Below are 13,464 nucleotides of genomic sequence, written 5' to 3' on the forward strand. Positions count from 1 at the left end.
CTGTTTGTTTCATGACGGATAAATACAATGATTGAGATCAAGATCTCGACTGAGGGACACTGTTCATTATTTTTAGTAGACTAGAAGTCCATACGTTGATGTTTATTATGCTGAGAAAGTGTGAAGTGTAAAAATTTTTTATAGTTTGGACTTTATACCTGAAAATGAGGAGAGAGAGAGAGAGAGAGAGAGAGAGAGAGAGAGAGAGAGAGAGAGAGAGAGAGAGAATAATATCTAGTCTAATTCCAAAGGAGTAAGACACTGGTAAAGTAAACTTTGTAATGAAGTGGCCGACCTTAAGGTAACATTTGTTGATCCCGTAGATAAACATTAAAAAGGGAAGATGTTGGAAGAAATTATATGACATGAAACTAAGCCTTATGCTGATAGGACATCCATTTCAGGAGTAACAGTGACTGCTGTTAGCAGTAGTAAGAGAGAGAGAGAGAGAGAGAGAGAGAGAGAGAGAGAGAGAGAGAGAGAGAGAGAGCAAAACAATTAAATATGACTAAACATAACAGCCTCAGATACTTGCCTCACCTTCAAAATGACTATATTCACTTTGCAGTCTTGTCATCTATCAAAATATTCTGAGGTCACAGTTTGGCTGCCTGAAGATATCTGAACCGAGGCCAAACCAGAATTGAGATTAGGTAAATGATTACAAGAGGAGTCATATCAAGGCGTAACATTAACCGCGGTTTCCACGGTTGCTTGGATAGAAGAGAAATTGCAAATCGCAGTGTTACTGAAAAATTCTAAACTCATCTTTATATGAACTTGGCAAAGGTGAAAGTCACTGTGTTTTTGAGAACCCAGAGCTAATCCTACATAAGATTAATGTCTGACTGCAACTATTCTTCCTACTCCTTCCTTTCCTTGCGTCAGAAGTGAGGTTCTGGAAGTCACAAACAAATTTTGACGAGGACAGGCGAGAGGAATTGGCTTTCAGATACCTTTCGATATTCCAGGCATGACTGGAAGTTTAAACTAATTTGTTATTTTCCTTACATCTCTCAATCTCTGTAGGGCAACAGGGACCTTCAGTAACACGTTTGCTACAACAAGAAGTCAAGTAATGTTGGGTTAGATCAATGCTTAGATGGATGACAACCGATGCATAAGAGACACATTAGCTCACATGAACATCTGAGGAACATGGGTAAGACTAGGAACCTCATCCCAAAAACCAGTGATTAGAAACCAGCAGCAGACCGTAAAGGTCTGATATGGGCTGAAATGGGTAAGAACAAGGCCCAAGAGTATGGGTGATGACACTCTGCGACACGAGTAGCGCTGACTAAATCGTGATGAGAATAGCTCATTAACTGATGACGAGTAGCTTTCACTACCGCCTGATGAGTAGAGCTCACTAACTGATTACGAGCAGTACTCATTACCTCATAACGAAAGAGCTCACTAACTCATGACGAGAAATACACCGTAACTCATGCTGAGAATTGCTCACTGAACTAATAATGAATAGGGCGCACTAATTTGTGATAAGTATCATGTACACATGCGCGTTGGACTTGAAGGGTGTCATTGGAAGTTAACTGATGAAATAAAGTTTAAGGAAGATTGTCAAACAAGTAGTTTATTACTGTAGTCAGAATCGTGATGTAGCAGTTGTTTCAGTAGTCTCACTTCTGCAGATACAGGAATCTCAATGAACCATATAATTTTTCAAATTCTGTGTAAAGTAAGTTTGGAATGGAAGATATCACCAGTCACAGCCAAACACTCAGACCAATAGGTGTTGTGCCAGTAGAACGCAGTGAGTCGTGGATTAGATACATTGCATGACATTAGCTAACTGGTAAAACTCTTCGTTTACAGAGTCCAGCCTCACATCACACTGCTCCAGATACGTATCAAGACTGACAACTACTCAATTTTACATTGGGCAAGTGTAAATAACTGTAGCAGAAGTTATTTTAAGCACAATTTCCTGTTTACTTTTTCATGTCCACCAATCGCACGACTAGGAAAACCATTATGATAGTAAAAGTTCCCGGAAATTGTCATCCGGAACACCAGAAAACAGAAATTAATGCAGCTAATAACTTTCTGTTGCCTTCAACTTGAAATCAGCTGTATTTCAAGGTCTAAAAGTAGGATAATGACTTTCCGTTCACCAAGTCAGATGTTTGGGAAACGGCAATGAAATGCTTTTGAAGAAGATAGATTCAAAAAATCATCAAAAGCAGTCCCGTGTCCAGGATTTATGAATATGATGGGTTTTAGAAAAACATAACTTTTTATTAGTAGTTTAATACTTTTTAAGATATAGTTATACAAAGTAACACAACACAGCAAACTAAGAAGGAACTAAACGTGCAATGTGTTGTCCATTACGTTTTGTGAAAGCCCGTTCTTTACGGTAATCTATCATGAACTATTTATTCTCCTCGATAACAAAGCACTCTATTATTTTTGTGAAACTTCTTTATTTGTTTTCCTTTTATTTAATATAATTTCATAAACCTTTTTCTATTACAGTAACCGCCTCTATCTCAACATTGTTACCAGATTTAGTAATGCAGTGCGTTGAATTTTAAATTTTTAATTATTTTTTCTTAATTTTTTATTTGTTCCAAAATGGGGTGGAGAAAGCGGTGGGCGTAGGGTTAAACCACCGAATCTGCTCTGTGGGACATAATTATTGTCTATTAGCATAATGACTATTTAGAAGCAATGATGTAGCCTGCTCATCATAATCGGCATTTACACTAACCTTGAGAGAAGGCAAATGGAGTCCAATATCTGTTTTTCTTCAATATTGCTTCCACTGAATTAAAAGTTTAGAGGAAATATACTCACGTAGATGTCTGCCACACCAAGAGATATTATTTTGGGGGCTTTGGTAGGGATGTGAGAATGCAATGGGGAGTGGATAATGTCTGCAAATAACACGATACAGCTGGTGATAGCGAAGATAAGCTGCACAGACTGGCGGTGAAAGTGTGTAACAAAAGGAAGAGAGAAAGGCGAGTAAGAGTAAAAGGTCAAGCTGTATCTCAGTTGTGCGGATTGATGAACACTTGCCCAGCAATGCTTATTTATTATTGTATGTCAGCCTACATGCATTGCCAGATCAAACCTGGCGCTTAACCACATTCTGTTGGTTTTGAGACTGATCGCATTAGAATTCCTGAGAGTATCACCTAATATCCTCAAGAAAAGAGGATGACCAAGGCTCTCATGACAAAATCCCTCCATTTTTGTTAATCTTGGAATTCTAGTTGGAAATTCCAATAAGGTACCTCCTAAAACCAACTCTCCCTCGTTTGGGAAATATCAAATAAAACAAGAACATACATATTGCACCATTTAACGGTTTATTACATAACGCAGGACAAGAACAGACAAAAACAGTGATACACAGGAAGGAACAAGAAACGGGGTCTGTACAAAACATGTAAATATCAGCTGTAACTGAAAGTGTGTCTGTGTGTTGATTTGGTTGTTTTATCTGGAGGTAAAAAGTAGAAGGGTATCAGAGTGCAAAAGAGAAGAATCGTTCATTCTTCCCCATCTGACGAAGCTAACGAAGGGGTAGAACGCGTTTTCTTTCTTAAAAGGAGTCGAACACATTCGTCCTCTACAAAAGCCATGGCCAGCGTGAGAAGGAATCGAACATATTTTTCCCCGCCGAAGCCTCAGCTAACGAAGGAATCGAACCCATTCTTCCCTTTCAAAACGACGTAGACATTGACTTGAGCTTTACTTGGTGAAGGTGATGCCCTGAGCTCTCTGCTCTTCAGCGATGCGGAGGAGTTCGTAGACGTGTTCTGGGAGAGGGTGGGGGTGGGCAGAATATCGGCCTTGGGCTGGAAGCCGACTTCATTAGCCACGAACTCGACGCGGGTGAAGCTGCCGTCTTCACGGGGCAGACTGAGGAAATTTTAAGAGAGAAAAAAAAAAGGGTTAGTCTACCTGGTGATTCCGTTTCAATGCAAAGATTATGGGATTATTCCCTGATGTTACTATATTTAGATGTAAAGAATATGAGATTACTGTAAGCTGTGTATCTTCTGACGTGAAAGATGATGATATTTCTCTTTTTTGTGGTTCTGTATAGATGCAGAGAATATGGGATTACTTAACATGTAATGAATATGGAGTTACACTCTGGTGTGTTTCTGTTTGGATGTCAAGAATATGAGATAAATCTAGGCTGTGTATGATTTGGATGCGAGAGAATATGGAATTTCCCTATGTCACGTTCTATTTGGATATAAAGACTATGGGACTGCATCATGAATCTTTCCCTTTATAGTTAGACAGCATACGGGACTGAAGATTCTGAACTTCATTACATTATGAGTCTAATATGTACTCTTGCTGCTATAAGTCTTCCATTCAGATGCAAGAAATTGCAGTCTCTCTCTCTCTCTCTCTCTCTCTCTCTCACATACCAACGCACGCACACGCACTCAAACATGAGGCTCTGAGCCACAAAGGAGGCGAAGGGAAAGCGAAATAAAGATCCCCAAAGGCGTATGGGACTCACAGGTAGAATCCTTGCATGTTGCTCTGTCCTTCCTGTCCTGGAGCTCCTGCTACCTGAGCCTCGATGCCGTTGTCGGAGGCGAAGGCGTAGCTGAAGGTGCCGTCGCCGTTGTCGACCCTCTCGTCGAGGGTGATGGTGGCGAAACGGTCGCGGTCGCTCACCTGCTGGGGGGCGGCCAGGGCGAGGGCGGTCAGGCAAGAGAAGATGATCTGAAAGAGACAGCAAATAACGTAGGTCAAGAAGGAGACAAAAAAAAAAAAAAAAAAAAAAAAAAACAGCGACCCTGACTGGGGATTAAGCTGAAAAGAAGAAGAAAAGCAAGAGATTTGAGTATTTGCGAGATAAGAGATGTTTTAGAAAAGGTCAGAGACAATATGGGAGAGAGAGAAAAGACGAGTAAGAGACAATAATATAGAAGGGAGAAGAGACATTACGAAGAGATGTATTACGAGGCACGAGCAGAAGGAATAGACTTGTTACCGATCAAAATAGGAGAGATTATTAAACGGCGATGAAGGTGAACTCACACCCAGCAACTTCCTCCTAAAATATTTCCCGGAGCCACAGCCACTAATGGGAAAAAGGCGTATAATGCTGGAATTGTTATACACGCGCGCACGCACATACACACACATATATGTATATATTTCTATATCTATATATATGCATATATATGTATAGTGTATATATATATATATCGTGTGTGTATGTATGTTTACGTATACATAAATCTGTATAACAATGCAGATTTACATACTGCTCAGTACATTTTCAGAATGTTTTGCAAATCTGAGCTAATTGCGGGGTTTGTCTTGATTGTGGGAACATGGCTCGTTGGGTCTTCCCTCTGACATTTCCTTTCCTTGCAAGAGATGTTTCCCATTCCTTGTCTTTCCACTCTCTCTGCTTCGTGTGACCTGCTTAGAGAGAGAGAGAGAGAGAGAGAGAGAGAGAGAGAGAGAGAGAGAGAGAGAGAGGTGAAAAGTAGAAAGTGGAAAGATCCAGAACCTTACGTCATATGGTAAATAGAGGAGAGAGAGAGAGAGAGAGAGAGAGAGAGAGAGAAAGAGACAGAGAGAGAGATGAAAGGTAGAAAGTGGAAAGATCCAGAACCTTGAGTCATATGGTAAATGGAGAGAGAGAGAGAGAGAGAGAGAGAGAGAGAGAGAGAGAGAGGGTGGTCTTTGATTGATTAGTTTTCGAAAATTGTAATCCGAAAGGAGTGAAATCTATAAAGCTTTGAAGACTTTTGAGGAATCTTTGTTGACTCTATAAATATCAAACATAGACGCAATGTTAATAATACTATTGTTGGTAATAATGATGAGTGTACCAAATGCATTATCGCATGTAAAACGACTCAGTCATAAGCAAATTAGAGAGAAAATGACGCAAATCATCGGATCATAACAACTCGGAAATTAGTTCTGAACACTAGGCGATTTGTCCGCCTACATAATGAAACCGGATTTTTTTTCTTGCTCGCTAAAATTACTTGGGTTCGCAAAGGGAACATATGCAGTGTTATAGTTCATTGAAGTCATTTGTTCCCTTCTGGTCTCATCCCACTTGGCTGTCCAGCTTCTTCAACAAAATTTCCTTATAATGATAATCATATTTAATGACGTGTTTTATTTAAAAATGTCCTTGTTCCATTCTAGCTTAGAATCTTACAAGTAGCTAATTTCCAGAATTTTTCGCAAAATTCCGCGTTGGTATAGAAATCCACATGTCTTGTGTTTTGAGGTGACAGTTAATTCAAATATTACTCCAAATATGAAAAAAATTGGCAGTTCTAATGTATTAGTGATGATCCGGTAACTGTGCACCTGGTAACAAAGCTTTTCTTTCAAAAGACTGAATGTCTTTGTGCCAATAGCTCTCGCTTTTAAAGAACTGTTACATAATCAGGATTTCAGTGTCAATAGAAAAGTTTTGAATTTGGAACCAGTCTTTTTTTTTTAATCTATTGTTTAATATTGGAGTCCCTGATCTCGCAGCCTTCTATTTTTTATATTGTTTTTGCGGCTTGGAAAGAAATAATAATAATAGTAATAACAGTAATAATAATGACCAGTCTCCAAAACTACTTACTCTAACTCACGACTTCTGACCCGAAAAAACTAGAAAATGATTCAGATTGTCCAATGACATTTTCTTTCATATCAATCTGCTTTTTATCTGAAAACCTTTAGTTGTGTAATTAGTGTTTCCCCCTGATTTCTAGTCCTTAAAAGAAAAAAAAATGGATACGAATCCCCGATCACCAAAACCTGAAAACGGCGTTTCCATAAACCATGTCTTTCGCGAAACCATGGCAGAAAGAACCTCGAATACTCACGAACTTCATGTTGGCGGCGGTTGCTGGAGAACTGCTGACGATGTGAGACGCCCCTGCAGCTTTTATACACGCCTCTCGAGGTAATTGGGATAGGGCGGGAAAGAGGGCGGAGCGGGGCGATGAGAAGGGTGGGGAAGAGAGAGGAGCTGGGGAGAAATAGATGAAGGGGTGACCGTGAGGGGTAGGGAGTAAGGGGAAGGTTTATGGGAGGAAGTCGAGAGGGAATTCCTTCCAAACACACAAAAAAAAGAGAAGAAGAAAAACAAGAAGGCGATGAACCGGGACCAGACCGCCAGGGACAACAGGAGGATCATCTACGAGAACAGGTCGTCTGGAATACCGCAGGACGAGTCGATGGCGCCTCCTCTGTTATGTAAGGAACGCTTTTGGTCCTTTAAAAAGAAAAAAAGAATGAAAAGCGAAACTAACTCTGGGAATAAAGTTATGTTGAGCTGTTTGAACCGAAGAACTGTAATTGTTGGGGTAAGGAAAGCAGAGCAAAGAGAAATTCGTACGCACGCTCACCCATCCACTCACACACACAAAAAAAATTCTATATATACATACATACATATATATATATATATATATATATATATATATATATATATATATATATATATATATATATATATATATATATATATATATATATATATATATCATATAGGTATACAGTATGCGTTAGTACAGTTATACACTATGCATTTGAAAGGAAAAAACGGAACACGGGAAGGAAAAGGAAAGGGAGAAAAAAGAGTATTCACAAAGCAAAGGTGAAGCAGGGGACGGTAGACAAAGAAAGAAAGGCGAGAACTCATGGGGACATGAACTTGCAAGGCGAGAGATTCTCTTTGAAAGTGAAAAGAGGAGAAACAGAGAAAGTGAACTCGGAGCTTCAGATAACTTCATGCAACGGTTATAAGCGTTTCTAGCGAAACTGCTGAGGATATTTCTTCTTAGGGAATGGCTGCAAACTTTCCGTGAATGTTGTCATGTAACTTTCATGAAACTGACAAAGGTGCTTTATGAAAAGGCCTGGTACAGATTATGAGATAGCGGGAGGCATTTCATGAAGTGGTACAGGTATTTCTGTGTAAGGAGTCTAGTTGTATTTCATGGAATGGTCACAGGATTTTTTGTAAGGTTTTTAAGCATTTCCATGAAATGATTAAAGGTATGATGTGATTCCTGAAATGGCTTGTAATCATACATGAAATTACAGACCATTACACGAAATAACAAGTCTTTCATGGAATGGCTAAACCTTTCATAGAATGGTTAGAGACTTTTCAAGAAAAATTTAGTGGCTTTTAACTAAAGATCTGGAAGTACTGAACGTAACTACAGGCATTTTATCAGATGAGATATTTCCTTGATGGACTAGAAGTGTAATATTATCATGAAAGGGTTACGGGGTGGTTTATGTCGTGGCTAAAGGTAATTTTAAGAAATATCTTTATATGTTATATAAATTGCTTGGAGACTCTATGTGTAATAATTACAGCCAGTTCATGAAATGGTTATGAAATGATCTTGCAAGTTCTAATGAGATACAGAAATAATCTCAGATGTTGCCATAGAATGACTAATTTCCTCATGAAATTGTTAGAAGATTTCATGAGGTATCCAAAAATGTTCATTTGTTGGTTATTTTGATATGCCTAAAGGTTTATGATGAATGACTAGAATATTTGATTAAACGATTAAAAACTCCAATGAAACGTTCAAAATCCTTATGAAAAAGGCTAAAAGATCTCACGAAATAGCAAATAAACTTTAGTCGCTAAGAGATTTCAAGAAAAGTAAAAAAGCCATGGCTAAAGGTTTTCAAGACATGGCGTGACGGTTTTCCAGAAACAGCTGCAAGTTTTGATGCAGACGCTAGGTTCAGAATAGCTTGAGTTAAATAGACTAGAACCAGTTACCAGGCTAAGGAAGAGAAGAAAAGGAGTGAGGAGAAATTAAATAAATTACGAAGGAGAGACTAGTGTAAAATCATCTGCCATTAATGGCCTTTATTCTGAAAGCAATGAGTTTGACAACGTTACTGGGCAAAAGAGAAAATTCGGAAATTGCCGTTTAAATTTTCGAATAAAATTTCCGAGGTGATGCTCAGTAGGATTATCATTCATGATTTCCATATGGAAGTTATATATAAACTTCCCTACGGAGACTGTAGGGATTTATTATGTGCAATTTTCATTTGGCAGTTTTTAAAAACTCTTTGTAGAACAATGTGGAATTACCATATAAGATTCAGACATGCATATATTTAAAATATCCATGTAAAATGTTCATATGAATCTTCCAGGTGTGGACGACATAAAATTTTCACAAAAAACTTTCTTAAAAAAAAAGATGGAGGAAGATTCAGTATTCACAGGAAAATATATAAGAAAACATTCCCTAAGAAGCGATAAAGAAGTATTTAAGTGAAGTCTCTCAAGGAAATATTGGAAATACCAAAATAATTCAATAGCCAAATAAATGGCACATTTCACTGTTGAATCAGTCTTGATCAAATTTACAAATTTAGCCTAAGAAAATGAATGCGATGTTTGCGGTTCATGAGGCTCTTTGCTAAACGATACGATAGAGAGAGAGAGAGAGAGAGTCTAATTACGAGAAATTTATGCTTAACGAGTGGGAAGATCACAGTGAGAGAGAAAGAGAGAGAATCCGACAACGGGAGTAACTGATTGCTTTCCGTATGAAGGCTGAACAAAGAAAGGGATAGCAGTATGTTCTAAGAGAAGGAGAGGGAGAATGGTGGGTAGGAAGGGTAGTGTTTACATACCCGGTTTGTGAAATGGCTGGAAACCAAGGAAAAAGAACGAGAGACTGATGGTGTTATGCAAGGCGGGGCTGCTCCGCCTCTTGACTTGGGACGTTGGGCGATTTGTTTTGTTTTTCTTCTTCTTGAACTTCCATCTCTAGAATTAATTACAATTAACTGCAGTTTAATTTTGTGTAAAGATTTTACTGGAGTATATACTTACTTTTACGTGTAGTGTTATACTTCCATTTTTAGTATACACACACATACACACATGTGTGTGTGTGTGTGTAAACACATTCCCCCCTCGGAGGAAGTAGCTTCAGATCGTGCTGAACTCCCGGTTCTAAGTTGGTATTATTGTAGTAGCCCCATATCTTCCTTTACCTTGGATGCAACTCACCGCAGTTGAATAACTAGTTCAAGACGTTTCTCCCCTGAGGGATCGATCTCTTGACTCTTTCTGGGGAGGCAAAGTCAAAACCAATGAGCCCGAGGGACTACTTACACGTACATATATAAATATGTTTATGTATGTACATATATATAATATACATACATATATATATATATATATACTGTATATATATATAAATATATATATATATGTATATATATATATATATATATATATATATATATATATATTATGTATATATATATATGTATTAATATATGGAATGTTATATTTATATTAGGCACATGTTGTAGTGAGTTCGCTTCGCGAGGTAAAAATTAAATTTGGAAAAATCTTTTTTCAGGTCCAGAAATGTATTATTCGGCAGAAGAGGAAATAGTCTAGTATTAAATTCTCGTTGTCAGACTTCCTCGTAAAAAACTGAAACGCCACATCAAAATACTATGGCGAATGTGTGTTATGGAAAAAATATCATTGCTGATAATCATATACAATAATATTTACCTTGAATACAGGTTTTCTTTGGTATTTCCTGCTAAAAGGCTTTCTTCCAATTAACTGTAAATTCTGCTTCCTAGAAAAATGGAGCTTCTTTCTTTGGTAAAATAAAGTATTTATGGCGTCTTATGATTTTATCTTTTGCGATGAAGAGTATTTTCAGCTCACATGCATTGAATATCTTTACGATATTTTCCTAAATATTCTTTTATTTTTCCTCAACATTTTTTTAAAGTTATTTTTTCGCTTATTCTGTCAGTCTGTCTGTTTGCTTCTCTCTTCTCTCTTTATTTTAAAGCTCCCCATTCTGAATTTTATATCGAAATGATAGCGAGGCATATAACCAGATATTTATCTCTTCTTAAAAGTTTCTTAAATAATCACACTCTCTCTCTCTCTCTCTCTCTCTCTCTCTCTCTCTCTCTCTCTCTCTCATCATGATTCCTTCTCCTTACGCACGACAGACTTTAATCCCAGGATCCATAGAACCGGGCTTATCATCTGCCATCAGGATTCAGTAAGTGAGAAAATGAATACGGGATATTTTTTTTTTTTATTTTGCCAGCATCTCTCTCTCTCTCTCTCTCTCTCTCTCTCTCTCTCTCTCTTCTTCTTCTTCTTCTTCTTCTTCTTCTTCTTACGCATGAAAGATTCGAATGACCATCTGCGCTCAGAATTGTGTGGGCGAGAGAACTGATAAATAATAGTTTTCAAGCTTTTTGTCTTATGTTGATTAGCGTTTTACTCTCGTAGGATGTGATAGCCACTAAAGTGGCTTTCGTTTGTGACGTCATTGACCCCGTAGGAGTACGGGAGGTATTTCTTTGTAGTGTGAACAGTATGTCAGTCCTCTAGCATGCGGGGTTCGAATGCCCAACATGGAAAAAGGATTTCTTCATTCATTTCCTTTGGTATGCCAAGGCTTTCTGTGGAAAACATTTAAAAAAAATATTCGGGAATAGAAAAGTTAAAATGTCTTTATGGCCAGTACAGTACATATTTCTTTATTCTCCGTTTTTAGATTATCATCACTTTGCCAAGTTATTTCCTGATTAGATAGTTTATTTATATGCTTCCATGTCAAGCTATTAATTTTTTACTGAACAAACTCATTTATTTATTATTCTATGAAAATTATGGTGACAGTGATGGTGTTATCTAACGCAGTTTAATGACAGAAAAACATTTTTAAGACATGAATTAAGGACAAACCTCTCATATATTAGGAGTTACGTTATGGCGCCTCTAAAGTGATCAGTAGTTTGAAAACTACTAATCAAATAATAAAGGATGCTCCAAATTTGGCCCACTGCCCTAAAACGAACCCGGCGCCCAAAGCTCCTAAAATATCCACCATATCCAACTCCAACCCTCCCCCTACCCCCAACATACACCTCCTAAATTATTCGCCTCATAATTTTACAGTAAGAGTTCTTCACTAAGATTAGGAATGATATCAAAAAGCAAAACATTTTCCGCTTTTTGATGTGTGGCCATAATTATTCCTTTTTTTGTCCTTGAGAAATGTAGTAACATGTAATTTTGTTGGTAATTCTGGTTCTTCTTCATCTAAGCCATTATTACCAGACGACGTCCGGAGTTTCCTTGTAAACTTTCTAATAGTTTATTTATAAGTTCTTCTCGATTCGACTTAAAATATTTAGAGTATAGGTAATGGTTTCCACATTCATTATATATTACCTTTATGAAAATTTTACCCAGTGTCTGCGACGAAAGTATTTTTTTTTTTTTTTTTCAAAACCAAAGGATTCCAGTCCCAGTTTCTTGTAGCTACCAACAGATATCTCAAGAAAATCCTTGTTGTTTAACAAGGATTTTCTGGATTTTGTTTAACAAAGATTTTCTGGATTTTGTTTAACCAGGATTTTTTGGATGTTATTTAGCAAGGATTTTCTGGATTTTGTTCAACAAGGATTTTCTGGGTTTTGTTTAACGAGGATTTTCTCGATTTTGTTTAACAAGGATTTTCTGGAATGAGCGGGCTAGGTGACTTTTGGCCAATTAACCAATAGATATGCGAAATTTTGAGGGTAAGAATGCGCAGAGAAATTTACTGTCTACGCATCTGCTCATTTGGAGGTATCTAAAAATGCTATTAGTGAATAGAACATTTATCCTCAGTCTAAATATATAATTTTAAATAAGATGTCGATGGGACGGGCAATCATAAATCACTGTCTAATGCATGCCTAAAGAAGCAAGAAAAATAAGAGGAAGGAAAAGATGAATGTCTGTGAATGAAGGAAAACGGACGCGAAAAGAGAATTCTAAAGCTTAGAAAGCGATCGAAATACGGCCCGGAAACCTTGCAGTTTAAAGAAAGTCGACTTCCATAGAGTATGTGTGGGAAGAAGTGTCTACCGTGTGTTATCAGTTCGCCTGAGATAAGGAGGAACTTTCTCCTGAAGTCTGATGGTGCTGTGGTAAAACTACCAATGGAATAGACAAAAAGGCCACCTCACTGCTTTCCTTCAATTCACTCATACTGCAGAGAGGATGGCCTTACATTAGATTCAGTCCTACCGATTGGGGAATGGGACATTGCCTTTGATTCACTCCACCTGAGGAGTGAGTGTGACTGCCTTTGATTGAGTCCTAACGCACAGGGAATGCACATTGCATTAGATTTAGTCCTACCTTGGAGGGAGCCTGCATAGCCTTTGTTTCTGGTCTACTGAAGAGTGATTGTGAAATGCCTTTAATTCAATCCTACTGAAGAGGGAACATGCACTGCCTTTGATTCAGTCAGTCTGAGGAATGAACGACTATCACCTTTTATTCAATCTGATTGAGGACGAGTATGTTGGCACGCGCTACGCGCGCTGGAACTCGGCACTGCTGTCTCCCCTACCTTCTCGATCCCCTACCATCCCGCCCCCACCCGGGGCGGA

The 13,464-nt window shown here is 38.0% G+C and overlaps 1 long non-coding RNA gene and 1 pseudogene across 1 annotated transcript in view; one reads left to right on the forward strand and one right to left on the reverse strand.

The window, feature by feature from the left end:
* The window catches only part of LOC136827998 (uncharacterized), a 143,567-nt gene that overhangs the window by 30,129 nt on the left and 99,974 nt on the right, over positions 1 to 13,464 (forward strand). The gene's annotated exons all lie outside the window — the stretch shown is intronic.
* On the reverse strand, positions 3,319 to 6,988 carry LOC136827993 (cuticle protein AM1159-like; annotated as a pseudogene).

This window comes from Macrobrachium rosenbergii, chromosome 42 (assembly GCF_040412425.1).
Source record: "Macrobrachium rosenbergii isolate ZJJX-2024 chromosome 42, ASM4041242v1, whole genome shotgun sequence".
NCBI lineage: Eukaryota > Metazoa > Arthropoda > Malacostraca > Decapoda > Palaemonidae > Macrobrachium > Macrobrachium rosenbergii.